Source organism: Bactrocera latifrons, unplaced genomic scaffold, assembly GCF_001853355.1.
Source record: "Bactrocera latifrons isolate USDA-ARS-PBARC rearing strain unplaced genomic scaffold, ASM185335v1 scaffold_8, whole genome shotgun sequence".
Taxonomy (NCBI): Eukaryota; Metazoa; Arthropoda; class Insecta; order Diptera; family Tephritidae; genus Bactrocera; species Bactrocera latifrons.
In genome coordinates this window covers 112,391-132,649 of record NW_017537489.1, presented here as the reverse complement: position 1 = coordinate 132,649, position 20,259 = coordinate 112,391, and the positions used below count along the sequence as shown (strand labels likewise).

General features: G+C 36.3%; 1 protein-coding gene across 1 annotated transcript in view; it reads left to right on the top strand.

Annotated features, from left to right (window-relative positions):
* The first annotated feature begins 640 nt into the window (after positions 1-640).
* LOC108976703 (pyrazinamidase/nicotinamidase) overlaps positions 641-20,259 on the top strand; it is a 36,693-nt gene continuing 17,074 nt past the window's right edge. Inside the window, exon 1 of the mRNA XM_018945961.1 lies at positions 641-1,006. The gene's annotated coding sequence lies outside the window, so the exon portion shown is untranslated. The remainder of the gene's footprint in view (positions 1,007-20,259) is intronic.

The following is a 20,259-nucleotide window of genomic DNA, read 5'->3' as shown; positions in this document are numbered from 1 at the left end:
CTTGCAAAGAAATCTTGGCACCTTTTATCGATTTTCACAAGTCGCTCTTGTGACGTGACATTTTCAGCAGCAAAAGCAGCCGCCATGGACATGAAGAGGTAATAATCACTTGACGCCMGGTCCAAACTATAAAATGGTTGGATAACATCATAATATCCAAGYTGCTGGCGGATCACTATCGATGCGTGTGACATGGAGTAGTTCAGATAGAACACAATGCCGCACTCCTGTGGTTGGTTATTTTTAATGATTCAATTGTTRTACACAAGTAAAAACAAGTTCATATGGAAATAAGCTTGTTGCAGACCACTACTGTGACTTTTCATTTTACCAGCCACAATTTTGCGGTGTGTGTGTCACGTTTTTTCAGAAAACAATATAATATTCAAAAACATTTTCTATAAATACTTGTCATTAATATATTACTACTTTATAGAAAATCTTAAATTTTTGTTTTTATAATAATTTTATACTTTGTTTCAAAGTTTTAGCAATTTAGCATTAARGTTTAAAAAAATTAATGAAAAACTAAATATTTTAAAATTCTGCTTTCGTGTGCACTTTGGTTACCCTGACAGCAACAGCTGCTCGCTCCAACTTTGCGCCAACGTAACACATTAGTAGCAAACGGCCACCCAAAGCTGCCGGTATTGGCAGAAAAWCGCCGGAGCAAAGTACTTTCTAATACGCTCACACTCATAAATGGGAATTTTATTTTCGATTATCTGCAATGTATTTGCACGCGCGCGGCAGAATGACTGTGCTTCGGTGGAGTCGTGCATAAAAACTTAATTAAAGTTTCTTTTATTCTAAATGTTTAAAGTGTGCGGGTCAAAAAGTAAAAGAAAAAAAAAAAAAATTAATAATAAATGCAAATAACTAAAAGGAAGTGTGCCAATGATTAGATAGTGTTTGCGTCATAGTACAAAACGTTGTGAAATGAATAAGCAATTGTATTTGTTGTTGGATGTAAACAAATTGCCTTAGGAATAAATCAATAGCCAAGGTGAGTGAGCACGTTGCAGATAGTAAATGGGTTATGRGGTCTTTCTGAATGAGGGAACACACGCACTTGACTTCAAGTATGTGCTAATCATGTCATTTGCTTCCAGTCATTGTTGTTGTTGTTAAATATAGTGTTTAACTAAACGTCATAGTTATTTTGCCGGTTCTATGAAGTCAAATACAGAGAGACTWCCGACCTTCTCGGAGCATGAGCAGGCATTCTTGCTGAGAATGATAAGCACTTGTTGGTGTATGTGTGTATGCTGTGAGTTTCAATGCAAATATATGTATTTCCGCAAGCACRTACAGTATGTATGTATGTATTACGGCGTTGGCATGACAACGATAGTTTACAACGGAAAGAGTGTGTGAGCTGAGTACATCTTTTTGTTTACATTGAAAATAGTGGTGTAAATTTGACACTTTGCGGTTTGCTGCAGAGAATGTATAATATATTATGTTTTTTCAGTATTATAATATATTATACGTTCTCTGTTTGCTGTTTATTGTTATTGCAATAGCTCCAATATCATGTGTACATATACAGAGCAGCAGCTCTCTTGATTTTAATAAAACTTCAAGAAAGGTGATACTTTCCTTGAGATGCCATAAATTATTTATTATGATTTTGATTTCATTGTAATATGGAAACATTCATATTTTGCACGCTGGAAATGCAACACTTATTTTCTTTAGCTTTATTGTTGAATGGACAGATGTCGCACGTAGACTTCAAGCGCTAATGTCATATAGATGGCGCTATGCTTTAATTTTATAAGTAAAGCGCTGGTATTTAAAGCAAATATAAATATTTTCCACCTTCAAACAAAATAACACAGAACTAAAAAATAAAAAAAATGTTAACATATAAACATTAAAGAAATCATTATCTTAAAGCAATAAAATTGATTTTTACTATTTTTGAAATTAAAACATATCTTTAGCGGCTTTGAAAGTTAGTTGGTTACTTTTGGCTTGGCCGCTTTCTATAATTATAAAAATTTGCTTCAGCCGTAATTTCAATCTCGAGAAACGACTGAGTGGTTGTGATACAATTCAATCAACAAAGCCTACGGTTAATACGGTTTAATGTCAAAGACCGTATACCTAGTCCTGGCAGAAGTTCCGTTAGAAGTTCAATTCGTTATAAAAATGAAATTATATTTTTTTTTATAAAATTAATTTTATTTAATGATGCACGTATTAAGTGAGCGATGTATAAAATATTATTGGAAATGGTCATCTTTTGCTTTTACACAAGCCCTAAAGCCATTCGGTCATTGAGAAACATCAGCACGTACAATCAGCACTATTGTCAACGCTGCTCAAACCATAMATTTTTTGAGACTCTTCAATTTTATATATTGTATTCGACAGACCAACTCTGGCCCCCAATTGTTATCGAATCGATACAAGTCTTGATTTCCAGTCATCATCTGCCGCTTTGAAACCAGCAATATTGCTTTTAATGCACAGCTGGGTAGTTTTTACTTTGTGTGCTGGAACAAAATCATGCTAAAAAGCCCAACTGCATTAACACACCTTCTAAARCATTTTGCTGCTACACTTTTGGCCCAGTTTTAACAGTGTAATGCCTTTACAGGATACTTGCCATCAAACCATTCCAGCAGGGGGATGCTGACCTCRTTGAACCCTTGGAATAACATTTTTTGCRTCTGTGGRATTTTTTGCTRGCTTCCGTTAYACAKGAGCGATCTTAAGCGACTAATTTCTGAAAAAATATACTATTAGTCACAGAAACATAAGTTGATACTTATCTTAACGCAAGCTGTCAAATTTTTTCTGGAGCTTGCGTCATAACCAAAAAAGCAAGTTCTCCGTTTTTGACGTTGGCCTGCAATGTCGAAATATTTGTCATTATGATATTTAAATGTTAATGCATAGCAAAGGGTGATTCATTTCGAGAACAATCTTTGGCATTTATTTTTTGAAGTTTATCTCTTTCAAATGTTGACCGCAGCTACGTCTCWGATGGKCCATTCKTTGAGTMAAATTTTCGATGACTCGTTTCAGCATTTCCGACTAGTAACTAGCGAAAAAACGCGTGCTGTTTTGCTCCAAGACCTGAAGCGAAGCGGAATTGTCTTAGACTTTAAACTTTATATATCCYCACAGGAAAARTTCTAACGGTGTGAAGTCAMACGATCTTGGTGCCCAATCGATCGGCACAAAACAAAATATATCTGCTCACGAAGTGTTCTCTCAATAATCTATTGGTTGATGAGATGTGTGGAGGTAGTGGCGCCGGCTTGTTGAAAACAAATGTCATCAAGACCGCGAGCTTCAATTACATTTTTCTTCACTTTATGCTGGGCGTGGTCTTTTCGTTCGAATATTATCTAATAATGAATGCTGGGTCTCAAGATGGGTGATGGTGTTGCAAATAGTATGCTCAGAATCTCGACTATGTTGACCATGACATAAGTGAAGGCGTAAGTCATTTTGATGAAATGACAAAAAATACTTGACAAAAATGATATGAAAGCTTGAGGCGAGTCATGCGTGATCTGCCAAAAAAAGGCTATTGAAAAAATGACCTCTACCAGGATCACCAGTTACATGCATATATGGGAACATAATATTATATAATCTCTGCATCCCTGGTAGTAAAAATTGTAAAGTGCATAAAAAAATAAGTATCGGAAGGAGCTTCTCCTGCTACTAGCGGATAGTGTTTTATTATTATGGCAGCTGTTGTCCAAGTAGCTGGAGTGGCCATTTAATGGCCGTAGTGAGCAATTGTTTACACCTGTTTAAGATTTAATGGCTGCGAGCTGCGTTCAATAGCGATACCGCCATGCGTACTTATGTATGTATATATATATGTATGTGCATAACAAAATACACACATTGCCAAATCAATCTTGTAACCATTTACGGAATTTTATTGCCTTGATAAGTTGCCAAAACAATTTTACTGCCTTCAAATTTTCGCCTTGGTTTTCTCACCAATTCTCGCACAATTTTTTCACTTCATTCCTCTTCACTGCGCGCATACATATAGTACATACTTGTACATACCAACATTCCACTTGCAGAGATAAATTAAGTTAAATCTAAAGCAATTTGGCAGCTGTGGCTCCATTGGGGAGCGTAGTTTTTCATGGATTGGCCAGCTTTAATGCTGGTTTGTCTTTCTATATGCAAGTGCGTTCTTGTATTTATAGTATTTATATTTTTACTAAGATTTTTATTTATATGAAAGTGAGAGTTTTACGTTTCTTTGACGTTTTATTCTCAATTAAGGAGTTATACCCGCTTTCAAGTCAGAAAAAATCGTTCTTTGGAAATTTTTTAGAAAAAGGCATTTTATTTAATCTTCTATTTCTATTTATCCATTTGGCGCTACAAATGTTGGTCGGTCTGAGCCAAGAACACAAAACTTCGCCAGTTGCGTCTATTCTTTGCGTCCTTCCATTAGATGCCTAGGCTTCCGCTTGTCCACTCATGGATCCCGAGTCGAAGGAAATTTTCGTAGAAGCATCATTTTCCATGCGAACGACATGGCTTGACCAGCGCATTCGCTCCATGTCGATTTAGAACTCATTCAGTTCGTGGTTCCAACTTCTTCGATATTCATCGCTCAGGCGGGCGACACCAAAGATCTTGTGAAGAACAGTTCTCGAAATTATTAAAATTTACTACCGAAATCCGGGTGCAATGCCCTCAACTTTAAAAGCGCTACGCTCAAATTATGGTCAGCTCAAGAATTGAGCGTCTAGTGGAAAAATTTGAACCCAAAAAATGTTCCCGTGCCGTGGTGTCGAGAATATTGCTGCCATATTGGAAGACCCAAATCAGTCTCTCACACGTCGTTCTCAAGCGTTAGGCATGTGTATGATATTTTTGAGGCGAATTTTGTGAAAAGATCTTGGCCTATATCGTTACAATCAAATTGATACAAAAACTGAGGCCGCTTGGCCACGCCACCGCCACTTGAATTGAACTGAGCAACAACCTGAAAATGATTCGAATTTTTATCGAAAAATCATCTCCAGTGATGAGGCTCATTTCTGGCTGAATGGTTTCATCAGTAAGCAAAATATGCGTTTTTGGTCAGGCAGCAATTCGCACGTACTCCATGAGTCACCATTGCATCTCGAAAAAATTATGGTTTGGTGCGGTTTATGTTTCGGCGGCGTCATTGGGTCGTACTGCTTTCGTGATGATCAAGACCGGCACGTTACTGTGAGTGGGAATTACTGCACAACGATAAACGAATATTTTTTGCCCGAATTGGATGATATGAACTTGTACAATATGTGGTTCCAACAAGACGGCGCCCCAAGCCACACAGCGAAGTTCACTAACGATTTATTGAAAACTAACTTTGGTCTATGCCAACAAGCCAGCGACGATAGATGAAGTTCGTACGAGTATTGAAGTGTGAGTTCGGAGTATCGGCCGATTTATGCTTCGAAATCGTCGAATATTGGGTTCAGCGTCTAGACTTCTGCAAGCATGCCCGTGGTGGCCATGTAACACCCGAACTGAGGTCTTCCTTGCCTGTTAATTTATACATTTTTTATTTCCATAATTCATATTTTAATTGAAAATGTAGAATTTCTGCGCGCTTTCTGTTTGTAGAAACCTCAATTTTCAAAATTGTGGAAAAGTAAAGTGTTGTTCAGACAAGAAGCGTTTGCTGTGAATACCTTGCAGCTAAGTGTGTGTCCCACATTGAGTTGCAAACGCTTGGACACACACACACACACACACACACATCTTCTCTACTGTTTTGGTCTACAAACATAACCAGTTTCGTCTCTTAGACATATTGACTTGAATTCGTGTGTGTGCTTCTTTTTTGGCAATCCTCCGAACGGTGACTCTAACACAAATACACACACACGCACACACCTGTACTGTTGCTAAACTGGCTTTGAGGCTGTTGTTAACAATGTTAGAAACGCATATGTGTGTGTTGGCCATTCTTATGACACAGGTAAAGTAAAAAACAGTCAGGTGAGTGCGTGTGTGTGTGTGTGTTATGACATACTCGTATGCCTTTTTTACGGCCGGTATTTGGCGTACAATGTATTGGCCGAGCAAAAACCCTTTGGGAAGAACAAAAACCGTATAAAATTGCCGCCTCAGTGTCGCGGGAGCATGTGTTATGCACCGGTGTTATCTGCGGTTGGGTTCCATTGTCATATATGCCGAAACGTGGCAAATCAGCATGCGTGCTTTGGTACCACGTGTTACCGAACTTTTTACATTTGCTCATTCAAAATTGACTTGTTGGCCTCATGGAAGGTGCAAAAAGCATTTGCATTTAAAAAGTTTCGCTTAAAATGCTTTTACGCAATTTCGTTGAAGTTCATGTTCACATTTCGGCATATTGAAAAGGCTAATTTAATTGTTGGTAGCAGAGCGTATTTATCTAATAACGGTGTGTTTTTATGTTTAGAAAAAATAAGATCGGTTGAAAACTCGCACTAGATCGCTTATAACTACAAACCTTAGGTACTTAAAGTTATTTCTCTGGCTTTTATTCTTCCAAATCGCAAGAGTATGAAATGCATGCACGTAACACTTACTTACTTGTTATCGGTTAGTTTGAATGAAGAAGAAGAAGAAAGAACTCGTTAAATTTTAAAGCTTCCATACAAGAACTAGATTCCGATCTTTCGGTTTGGATGGCATCTATATGGTATAGTGGTTCGAATGGAATAACTTGTTGGCAGACTGAGAGATTCGTGGCCTTGGATAATAGTCCATACCAAATTTCTTGGCGATATCTTGTCAAACGAAAAAGTTTACCATACAAAGACTTCATTCCAATCGTTCGATTCGTATGACAGCTTTATGTAATAGTGGTTCAATAGTGGCTTATTGGAAAAAAAAAACTTGTGCAAATTTTCAGATCGATATCTCAAAAAATTTGCTATATAAAGACAGAGAGACATGGTGAAAGCGGCTCAGCTCATCATGCTGATCATTAATATTTTATATATTGGGTAGTCGAGAAAATCTTTTCGTATTTTTAACCAAACCTCAAATTATTTTTTTATATTTATAATGAACATTAATGAACCATTTTTCCGCTAGAAACATTATCTCTTAAGTGTAAAACTTTTGTGATTCATTGGCGCAAAACTGCGACAAGTAATTTTCACAGGCTTCGCTTGAGGCCAACTTTACTCCATTAAAAGAGTTCTGCATTGACCGAAACAAATAGTAGTCCGATGGCGCAAGGTCAGAGCCATATGGTGGATGTATCAAAACTTCCCAGCCAAGCTCTCCCAGTTTTTGTCGAGTCATCAAAGTTGTGAATGGTCTAGCTGATGGAAGCAAGATTCTTTCTGTTGATCAGTTCTGACCGTTTTTTCGATTGCTTGCTTCAATCTCATCGGTTGTGGACAGTAGAATTGTAGAATCAATCGTTCAACCAGGCTGGATCAGCGCATAGTGGATAATTCCTTTCCAATCCCACCAAACACTCAGCATGACCTTTAGAGGCGTCACTACTGGTTTTGCGACCATTCGTTGAGCTTCACCTCGCTTGGATCTCTTCTGCACATTATTGTCGTATTTGATCTACTATTCTTCTGCTGTTTCCATTCACTACAGAAATGGTTCGAATTCCTTTCGTTTCAGCAAAGAATCGCAGATGTTAATTCTGTCTCTTAAATGTTTTACCGACAATTCGGGTAGTATCTAAACATTGAGCTTCTTTTTGTCGTCAACCCTTTTTAAGTAGTTCAAAGCTCTTTGATGATGAATGTTAAGTTTCTTAACGATGTCATGGCTGCTTATCTGACGGTTCTGCTCAATATTTTCTATCATTTCATCAACTTTTTAAACGTTAGGTCGACCAGAACGAGGTGCATCTTTCACATCGAAAGCGAGCGAATCATTGTTGTGCTACACGCTTGGCGCTCTTCCCTTTCTTATACAGGCATTTCAAAATATAGCGAATTTCTTCATTATTTTCACTCATTTTTGAACAACTGTAGCTTTTTATCAACTTGCCCTAATTAAATTTCTTTGTTTAAATGATGCTTAAAATCTCACCATCTCATCCAACACCATATGGTATGACACAATGTGTTTGGTAGCACTGGAGATATACGACTGAAACGACAGCTATTGACAAAATACGAAAAGACTTTTTCGACTACACAATAAGATAGTGCACCCTGACGTCCTAGTAATTTCAATATGCATTAAATTGCATCCATTTACTGACCTTTGTGCATTTCACACCTTTTTTGTGGCAAATTCCAAATTCTCACATGAACTCGTCTTTAATTGTGCCAATTACATACATGCATACATACATATCTAAAACAATATATTCATACGTAGTAATGATGTCAGTACACTGTAGCATTTGCATTGGCAATTTTCTCACAGTATCGCACATTACTCGTATGTATTCGCCCCCAAACGATTCAGTCATGCATGTCATTTAATCGCAACTATGAAATTGTCGATTCGTGATTGATGGATGAATGAATGGTGGAATACAACCCCGCGTATATACGAACATAGCCGTGCCTAGGCAGGTGCCTTGGCCAAATTGTGTGGGCGTCTGAGAACGTCATTATAACGGTGAATCGTTGAGGTTATGCAAAGTTGTGCGCTGAGGTTACACAAGGGTTGACCGCAAATTAATTTGCAACATCTGCAATTAGCATTAAGTGAGTGATAGTGGTTTGGGGTTAGCTAAATGTCGGGTGTGATACGTCGTCGGCGTTGTAGTTAGCTTGACAAAAGCAGTGGACAATGTAATGATTTTTCTATTGTAGTTTTTTTTAAATCTTTGAATGCTTGTTGCGTTTTTTTACTTTTCTAATGGAGTGGGATTCATTACTAAGATACTTAACCATATTTATTGAAATATTTTTAGGTTTTAATTAATGGCGTGTCATTGTAGAAGTGGTAGTCAATAAGAGAATTTTCTCAAGTTTTATTTCTGACCATGTAGGCAATTTAAAAATGTACCTTGCTTGTATGTATACAAACAAGAACTTGTTTGTTAACTTACCAGCAGCTCTAAATGTTTCCAATTCTGGTCTTTATATCTCCTAGTAGTGGCTAGAGTATGTAGCTACTACATAAGCATGATCATGGGGAGGAAGGTTTGACTTTAATTAGCGTGTAATAAAATAAAGACCAAATTGAGAAATATTTATTATAAGAATTATCATATGTGCTTACAGGCATTAAAGTGTTAAAGAAGAAAAAATATGTGCTTTTCGGCATAAAAGGTACGCCATCTAAAAAATTGCCTATACATAGGCAATAAATATTGATATTAAATATTAGAGTTTTCGAAACAACAAACGTTGCTTAGAATTATAAGCTTTTTTTAATTTATTAAGCCTTTTAACATATTGTCACCTAAAATACAAAGTAACGTATCACCCAACAAAAAAAAAGAAAGGAAATCGGTGTCAGAGGTAATAACCAATATATAACCAGTATATAACCAAAACTCAAATTTGATTTCCGTACTGATTTTTATTATAACATTATTTTGCATTTTATGTAACGATATCGGCTCTTTACTTTTTACTCAATAGACATCGTTAGAGCTTATACGTAGTTTGCTTTTAATTTTTGGGAACCCTTAAAAAATCACACTACTTTATGGCAAAGTTTTACATTTTTGATGTATTTTTTTTACATACTCAGAACGTTTTGACCTATGACATTTGTGCTGTTTACAGTAACTTTAAATTGAAAAAAAAATATGGAATTAAATTGTAAATATTTTCGTGTGACTATTTTTTTATAACTTCCGGCGTGGATTTACTTAGTCCCACATTGTCGAATTTAATTAAATTTTTTGGCGATGAAGCTCCATTAAGGATCAGTGTTTATCGATGGAGTGGTGGATTCAATTGAGGTTGTAGACCACTCCAAGACGAATTTCGTAAAGGCCGTCGAAAATCGGTTGCTGTTCCGGAAACTATATAATAATATTGCATGGTTGTCATGTGACCTATTGGAAAATTGAGACAACTATAGGCATTAGTGGGACCCCCATATATTCAATATTGCGTGAACATTTGACTGTAAAAAATATTGATCCACGTTGAATGCTACACGACATGCGTCAATCGCATAAAAGGGGCTTGCGTCGCTTTGTCGAGAGAAATGTTAATAATATCTTAATGTAGAATATTTTTAAATACAATTAAGCGTTTTTCAATAACTTACATTTGGTATTGTTTCCTAATATCGAAAGATAAAATGCAACTATGGAAAATTCTAGGATGGGCGAAAAAACTTCTTAGCATAAGCTAACATTATCTTTTTAATTTTTTTCCTTGTTTTTTTTGTTTTTTTTTTTTTGGCATTTCGGAGGATATTCTCAAGTGATATAGTAAAAAAAACTTTTTGGTCCACTCTAATATATACGAATTACCTACCACAATTGCTTTTTTTTTGGCATTTCGGAGGATATTCTCAAGTGATATAGTAAAAAAAAAAAATTGGTCCACCCTAATATATACAAATTACCTACCAGAATTGTTTTTTTTTGGCATTTTGGAGGATATTCTCAAGTGATATAGTAAAAAAAAATTTTGGTCCACCCTAATATATACGAATTACCTACCACAATTGTTTTTTTTTTGGCATTTCGGAGGATATTCTCAAGTGATATAGTAAAAAAAAAAATTGGTCCACCCTAATATATACAAATTACCTACCAGAATTGTTTTTCTTTTAGTACAAAAAAATTTGGTCCACCCTAATATACATATATGAAAATCGTTAGCTACAACAAATTTTAGCTGGTACCAGATGCCGTGACAATCCTTATATCATACAAAAACACTTCTCAAATGCTTTGGTAATGGCATGCCTTAAATGGCACGAAATATTTAAAAACTCAGATTTTTGAGATATGATATGAGACTTCTCATATGCGATAATAGCAAAGTTTTCCAATTTATTCGCAATAAGCATAAGCAAATTCAGGTATGTTTGTAAGTATTTTTATACGCGAAATTTTTCGAGCAAATTTATTCAGATTATTACATGAAATCGTGTTAGCAGACGGTTTACTTAACTGAATTGCTAAAATAATGTAATGCAATTATTCAACCATTCATAAAGCCGAAACGGAGCTAAATGTGAGAGAGCAAAAAGCAACACATACATATGTACACGTGAAAGAAATGCTCACAACGTACGAGTGTAACGGTACTATTTTTGGAATAAAATTCTGTCGCAATGTGTGTTGGAGTAAAATGCAAAAAAAAGAAAAAAAAAACGGAGCCATTGATTTGTCTTTCCTCACACATATGTACACTCATATACAAACGCATAAGCACCCACGACAAACTGCATGTTGACAAGCTAGTAAAAGTACAGTAAAAAGACATACACATACAAACACATTTTAATTATATATTTTTAACTAATTTCACACGAACCACAAGTACGTAGAATGTGAATCATATGGGGCGTATAATTACTGAAATATTGCAGGATATTACATTTCACATTTCTGTCACATGTTAAGCTAGTCCAAAAATAGCTAATAATACAAAAGGTCTAACAAGAGAACAAAGGTTAAATTTAAAAAAAAAAAAAAAAAAAAAATATTTTTTCAACAAAAATCGGAATTTATTATTTAATTTGCCTTATTTATGACTATAGATAAAGCGATCTAAAGGTGAGGCAAACTAATACAAAATGATAAATTAGCTTCCCGAGTAAATTGTCTAAGCACGCAAAGCGACTTTCTTCTACGTAAATGTGTTTGTGTATAAAAGACTTCAAAATAAAAGTGACTTACGATGTATATAGTATGTTCCAGCCTTTAAACCTTTTGTTAGTCGCCGCAACTTTTCGTAAAAATTTCGAGCATTACCTCTGTCAGCCAACTTGTCAAGCTCTTCGTACTCATGCATTTCGTTCTTTCACTTCTTTGTCTGCGAATGCATCACGATTCCCTCTTTAACTCTGGATATCTATCCCATTCCGCAACGTTGCGAGGTGGGCATTTAGTTTTCTCTCCTCTGTGACACGCCACTCCTCATTGTATTAGTTGTTCTCTTGTATTTTCCGAAAACCAATGTTGCTGACGAGTGCTCTCAGAGAGCAGGAATGCGAGCCGAGTAGAAAATCGCTCGGCTGTCTGTTGTGTTTCTCGACGTCGAACTTTCCTTATGTTTGTTGACGAACGTTTGTTTGTGCACTGAGGCGGGTGCGCATTGTGGCTGCAACAAGATAGTGGTTGGAGTCGATGCTAGGACCTCAGAGCGTACGCACGTCGCACAACACTGGAGACTTGTCTTCCATCTATTGCAACATGATCGATCTGCTGTCAAAGATACCTTCTTTGACCACTCTGGCGTTAAAGTCGCTAAGCACGACTTTGACATCATGGCAGGGGCAGCTCTCATAGAAGGCATATTTGGTCGCTAAGGTTTTTCTCTTCTGTTGGGGCATCTTGTTGTTGAAGAACTTCGCTTTGATGCGGATAGTGTGTCTAAACGTTCATCTACCGGGGTTAATGCCAGGATTCGGCGACGGAGTCTCTCTCCAACTACGCATCCCACACCGAATTTGCGCTCTTTTATATGGCCACTGTAGTAAATGGCGCAAGGACCTACTCGTCTCAGTCCTTGTCCCGTCCATCGCACTTCTTGGACGATGGTATTGTATGCCTTTTCTCTTACATTACAGTTGCATGCCCTTAAATCGTAATTCTTAATGCGTTTGCCATGGTCGCCATCAAAAGGAGGGCCTCTAATTCGAGGCTGTTGTGATTTTTCAAAGCGGCGGGTCCCATACCCCGCGCACAACCATGGATAGGGATGGTTCGCCTTCTCCCTTTAGCTCGCCTTCAAACGGATGATCTTTGCTAAACAGAGGATACTTGGTCGAAGACGGGAAGTCGCGAACTGCATATGACTCAATGTAAATTAATCATTTCTCGCCAACTGAATGACAGTCAGAGAACTTTCCTTACTTGTGTAAACTTCTATACATGACTACATCTTTTTGACAAATATATCTAGGAAGATTTTTATTTTTTCTGAGTTCAACACCAAATTTTAAGGGGTTACAAGAGTTTCCTCGAGCAAAAAACAATTTTAATTTGTTTCATATAAAAGATGAAATATTTTATTAAAAAATTTTATTGTTCGAATTTTACAAGGATTTTGTAAAATTTTCAAAATTTTTCAAAAAAAAAAAAAAAAAAATTACCCGGATCAACTTGAGCATTGAAGAAAGTATTCTAGAGATGCTATTGAGCTTAATAAGACAATAAAAAAATTTATTTTCGAATTCGTGAAATCCACCTACGTAACCCCTTAAAGCTCATAGCAAACTCTGTGCAGGCATTTAAAAATAAAACCCACATTAAGTATTTACACCTCTCATTGCATGCCAACAAAATTGGTTCAACTTCAAGTCATTGCGCGCCCATGCATTGCGATTTAGGTTAGAAGTCATAAAGATAAAATCAAGCAAACAATAGTCACCTTAAAGTTTGCCACTGCAACTGACAGTCGAGAGCCACATAGCCGACAACCTCTGCAATGTGTGACCTTTGCGCAGCAAATTACAAAAGGAGACGAAAAAATAGTATGGTTTTCAAGGCGAAATTGTATGAAGGCAAATTTGCATTTTCAATAATTCCCAGCAGGCAATTACAATTGCAAGCAAGCGCAAGCGGCAACAAGGCACACATACACATACGCACTCACAAACATACACGCACATACTCATAGGCATTCAACGAATAGCTGGCTGGCTGGCTGTCCTATGCTGCCGCACAGCAGCACTGCATAATAAAGTGCGAGCAAGTCCATGCGTTTGCAAATTTCGGTACTCGCTCTACGCACACACACCAATAAATAAGAAAGCAATTAAAGCTTTTGTCTGCTGCAACATAAATTCCGCTTGCGCAAATACCTTCTGTCAGTGTGCAATGGCAATTGCTTCTTTGTTGTTTTGTGCGCTGCAGTTGGGATCAGTGGGTATCGTTGGCGCAGCACTGCCCCAAAAATTTCAAGCGGCATGCAAGGCAAACAATTGCCCAACGCGTACGCCGTGTCAGCGGTCACAGCGCTTGGGCAGTTTCGCATGTATGGCATATCACTCATACGCCCCGGAGGTCGAACTACTGCGGACATGTGGGCACGTGAAATTAATGATGCTTAGCTGATCTAGCAATCTGAAGCTGGAAATATTTTAGAACAATTCCGCTTGGTGTTTTGTAAAATATATACATATAGCTACACGTATAAGGAGACATATGACTTTTGAATTAAGTGAAATGAAATTTGAGTAAGTTTATTTTATATACAATAATAATACAGGAATAATTGCCTAAAAGTTGTTATATTGGAAATAGCTTATAATATACCTTTACGTTACAAAAATTCAAAGAAAGTCGCTAACTTCGTTTGCAGCTATAATACCCTTCACAAATAAAAAAAAAACGTTCCTTACAAGAACTAGATTCCGATGATTCAATTTGTATGGCAGCTATATGCTATAGTGATTCGATTTGAAAAACAAATTTCCGAGATTGCATTATAACTTCAGATAATGGTCCTTGCCAATTTTCGTGAAGATATCTTGTGAAATATAAGCGTTTTCCATACAAGCATTTGTTTTCGCATCGTTAAGTTTGTATGACAGCTATATGCTAGAGTGAACCGAGATCAGTGTTTCCATCAAATGAGCAGCTTTTTGGAGAGAAAAGGACGTGTGCAAAATTTCAGATCGATATCTCAGACTGACGGACGTATGGACATGGTTAAATAGACTCAGCTCATCATGATGATCATTTTATAAGGTCCCCGAAGTTATCTTCTTGGTGTTAAAAACCTCGTGACAAACTTAATATACCCTGTAAAGGGTATTAAATTTACGTTTCGAAGTGAAGTCTTCTTCTTTTTCTTGTTTTTCTTAACGATGTATGTACATGTTTCCATAGTGTCTATAAAAATATATGTAAAGAAGACTTCAGCTCAGCAGTGCTTTGAAATTGGTTTGTAATCTGAGAAATACTTGTATGTGAGACCTTCGAACTCCAGTGTTTCCTTTAAAAGCCAAGTAATACGAAAAATGAATATAAGCTGGAGTTAAGAGAAATACGACACTATTGCCCCCCACTCAAAAGAAAAGCACATAATAAAATGGTTAAACACATTTGTGACCATAAAAGTACTATATATGGTATATAATTACTTTATCATCAGATCAAGAATGCAATTTTCACGTATTTTAATATAAATATGAATTATCGCCTTCAAAAAAGGCTCCTTTTATTAAAATTTCTTTATCTTTGTTACAAGCTTCGGTTGAGAGGTCTTCAAAGACTTCGGTGTTTTCGGCTTCGATTCATTTGTAGAGCGCCATTCGCTAAGATTTCTTGGACCATTTCAACATTATATTCATGACCTCATGGCGCCTCATCAGCAATGATGCGCTTAATGAATGTGGATTTCTCAACAAAGCACCTCATTGGCGACCTATGTCCATTTTTTTTGCAAAAAAGTCAGGTATACATACCTGATTAATAACCAAAACATTAACCAAAATGTAATATGATAATCTCTGATACTAATATGACAATTTTCAAGCCCACTGGCAAACACACTTTAAATGACAAATGGTGATCAAACTACACATGAGCACAAAATATGGTTGTACCAATTTAGAACATTTTTTTTTTAGTCGAACGGTTTGCCCTCTTAGTTTAAATGGACAAAATTTAAAAATGCCTTAATGAATCAGCAAACGAGCCTAAACTCATCGACCCAGCCAACCAGCAATTTAGCATAGCTTAAATGCATAGTCCCCGCAGCTTAAATAGAACATATTAAAATTGTACTGAAAATTCAGCACCGAACTGTGGTTATCGAATACTAAGCGGAAATGCAATTTATCGTACTCACATTTACACGCACATACATATACAAGCAAGTACATTCATCTCTCTGGTAGAGTATTTCGCTTAAAATATGCCATACGCAGCTGCAATTGCATTCGTGCAATGCACAACAGAATATTTGGAGCAGACTTGTGCGTTATGCCTTGCTATTGCAATTGTTGTTGTTGGTTTTTACTGCCACACACGCATTGACATTGTCCATTTAATATCACACGTACGCACAATAACAAATGATTGCGCTAAATGTGTATGAATGTATATGTATTTGTATATATGTGTATGTATGTGTGTGTGTGTGGATGTAGTAGGCACACGCTGAAACCATATGTGCGTTCCACAATCACTGAAAAATACAATGTTAGAACTTCGATTGTTCACTCGTGCGAGATGGGAACACAAATGAATGTGCCAACCGGCCTTTTGCTTTCAACAATAGCCAGCAATCAACAATCAGCTATTATTTGCAAGTCTAACACACACATGCATGAATGTATGCGTGCTTCTCAGTCGTTTATATTTGCAGTCACCTGACAAACAAGTTTCATCATATTTCCCTTTGCCAATATACGGCAGCAAAGACTTTCGCCTGACCGCAGAAGCATACAGTTTTCTCTATTACATATATACATATTTATTTCCTGTGTCAAACGTCCTGTGTATGTATACTTATGTATTCATAAGCTCTCCTGCATGTTTTTTTTTTGATTTGTATTCTTTATGCTTCACTTTCTGGGTCATAATTAGTTTCTGTCACACGCTCCTATCTATTGGGGCCGGTTGTGGTGGAAGTATGCTTGTATCAGCCATTGAATGGCGTGTAAATAATATGTGGGACATTTCATCACATTCACCACATTATGATTGAAAAAATTTCCGCCACATATTCCTTGCATGCCAGTATACCTATGACGTCACTAACATGCACATTATTGGAAACGTTGCTTCATTTTGCTGTATTGTTCAAAGTGGTCTTTATTCCTGGCTAAATAGTAGGCTGCCAATATTGAATTTCTTTGAAACGTTCAAAACGGTTGGTTAAAGAAGCTCATGCAAAATACAGTATTCGGTTTTGGTGTCACGATTAAGCAGCGTGTTGAAATCCACCATTATGCGACACGACACACTGTGAAAAGTTAAACGATTTTTTTTTTTGTTTTTAGCTTAACACTTTCTGCTAATATGTTCGGTAATATATCTAAAATGCATTCTTTAACCATGAACATATAAATAAGTGGAAGATTCTTCCTAATTAGATATTATTATGGTAATACCAGGAAAAGTTGAAAATAACAAAAGCGCAGAAGTAGTCAAACCGTGGCATGATATTGGAAATTATTTCGGGATTTGCGAACCCTTATGTTGCAAACTAGCAATTCATAACTTTGTCGTGAAGCTTCATATTTTTGTTGTTATACATACTCGGAATGGTTTGACATACCACACTTGTGTTGTTTACTGTTACTTAAAATATTCATCTCGGCCCCAAAATTTAAATTAAATCGCGAACAGTTTTGCGCGATTATTTTTTACAACTTTCGAAGTGAACTAACTCAGTAACAGTGCATCGATGAACGTATTTAAATTTTTGGCTATAAATCTCCACAAATTACCACTGTTTATTGATGGTATTGTGAACTCAATCACGGTCGTAGATCACTTCAAAACGAATTTCGTGCAGAGCGTTCGAAATCGATTGTTGCTCCGGGAACAATTGATGTTGAGCTCAAATTGATGTTGCAAGATCGTTATGTAAACAAACGACGTGTCAACAATCGTGCAAGTGAGACAATTGTGGGCATTAGTGAGACCAACATAAATTCAATATCTCCTGAATGAAATAATATGGAATTTGGTAATAAAAAAATGTTCCAAACTATTTGTCAATCGCTCAAAAGCAAGCTCAAGTCGAATGGTTGAGAGAAATGTTAAAATAAATACGATGTGTACACGTCTTTGACATCGTGACAGATGATGAATCATGGGTTTATACGTGTGACCACGAAAGTAAAGAGCAGTCGAGCGTATCATGCTTCAACATGAGCCATATCCAATAGAAGTTGTTCGCGCACGAAGCATTTCTAAGCAAATAGTTGTCTGTTTTTTTTTTGGAAAAACTATACATATCACAATCATACCACTGGAACAGAAAATTTTGAGTGAAACAAAACCATTTGTTGTCAGTAGTTTTTGAAGAAATCAGAAAAACCAATCTACGAAGCCGAATCACTCTTCACCACGACAAAGCGAGCTCACACACGTTGTCTAAAAGAACACCATGTATGAGAGATTTGATGAGTTATCTATCATTTGGTACTGACTTGGCACTGGATGACATCACATACGATAAAAATAAACTGAGAGGTCTACGTCTTTCGACACCTGTAGGGCCGCATTTTATCGGGATACCTCAACCAGAGTGGCAGCAGTGCTTCGACAATTAGTTCAAACGCTTGTAAAAGTATATACATAGATCTTAATGAAGAATATAAAAAAAAAAACAATAAAATGCTTTTCGATATATCGAAGATAATCGTATTATTTCCCAGCATTTAAATATTGATTTATGAAAGGTTTGTTCTATTGAATCACCTTTTGGCCTACAATAGTGCGCACTGCTATCAAATGTTCGGTCTGCTTTCCTAGAAGCGCTGTAAGTACTAATTAAATTTGATGAAATTAATCCGGTGAAATTGTATGGCATAAGTCATTCAGTGTAAGCCGCGTGTTCTTGGAAATATTTGTCGAAGAAGAGAGCGCGTTTTGCGTTTCCGGTATTATTACTTCAGTATAATAGATTAGATAAATGTTCATATGGATAGTTGGATATGGATTTATGTATTTCTATATTAATCGCAATAATTAAAAGCTCATTGCTTGAAATTTTTTGGCGAGCCTGAGCGTGAGTTTAATACGTGTACCTTGACGCGCTCTTGAAAATTGTGCTAGTCGGAGAGGTTCGGCAATAATTTTAATGTTTATTAACAAATTCTTCTTTATTAATTATGCCTTCCATACTTTATTTCTGGGAAAACTAATTGCTTGGTTTTAAACTCTTCCTTRAATATCTCTGTACTATTTCTGGAACGAATGATCTTGTGTTCAAACCGAATTCTGAAAAGATTTGAAAAGCTTTTTGTAACATACTACATTCGATAAATTCGATTGAGAGAACAAAAATTGGTAAAGACCTTTCAACATTGCATTATATTTACAAAACACCATACACAAAAAATAAAAATAAAAAGCAAAATCAAATACTTTGGAGAAAAACAACGAAATTTACAACTTTTTAAAAAATTCAGGGAATAGCATTCCTGCCCTCACATTTAACTTTTAGGTCGAACATATGATACCACAATTTTGAATGTGATTGGAGAACTTTTTTTGGCAAAATATATTTCTCATTAAATTTCAGATTATGCAGATTAATTGGGGACTCTTTCCTGGAAGCAACATACCTGATATATTAATGAAATTTGATTTGAGTGCCGAAGAAACAATTCATTGAATTTGTACTTATATCATAATCATTCAATAGTAGTCGTTAGTTCGCGGAAATATGTTTTTGCTTAAAATGCCATAGAGAAAATTTTAACTCATAATAGGGAGCCTTTTGCGTTATATGCTATATTTCAGTATTGAAATAACAAATTAATTCTATTACTAATAAAATTGAGCTGTGTTGAAGGTTGCATAGGTGATCACACTCGAGTCATATTTAGGTCCACTGTGCTTCTATGTGGTAACCACTTTAAGCTTTAGCCAAAAACTCCGTGAATCCGGTGAAAAACCTGCGTATTTTCCATTGCAGCTGCTCAACGTCTCCTAAGTTAGAGTATTGAGAGCCATGGAATATGTCCCTTCTCATACAGCTGATGGTTTGGCATTCGCATATATTATATAATGTTCCAGCCTCTCATCATTCTCCACGCATGCTCTGCATTCCGCCGAATCCATTTTTCACATTTTCTGTTGGTGGGATCCTAAGTGTACTAGCCCTGTAATAATCGCTTCAATGTTCCTAAGCTTTATTGTGCCTGGAAGTAGTAGCTTTCTAAGTTGTGTTAGTCGGTGGGTGTTATATTATATTAGTGAGGCTTTTCCTACACTCCAAAGAAAACTATTCGAATTCGGCGCGATTTGTGTAAAAAAAAAAATGAATTGTTTTGGTTGCTGAAATCTGACATCTCTTTGTATTTTTTAAAGCATGACTTTAAGTTCCAGATTTATTTTGATATAAGATATGATCAAATTTGACCCGGATTGGTCCAATAAATAAGATGAAAGGTTTTTTTTTAAACCGAATCGACAAAAGAAAAATCTCAAAATATCTTTTGGATAATGTTATGGGTATG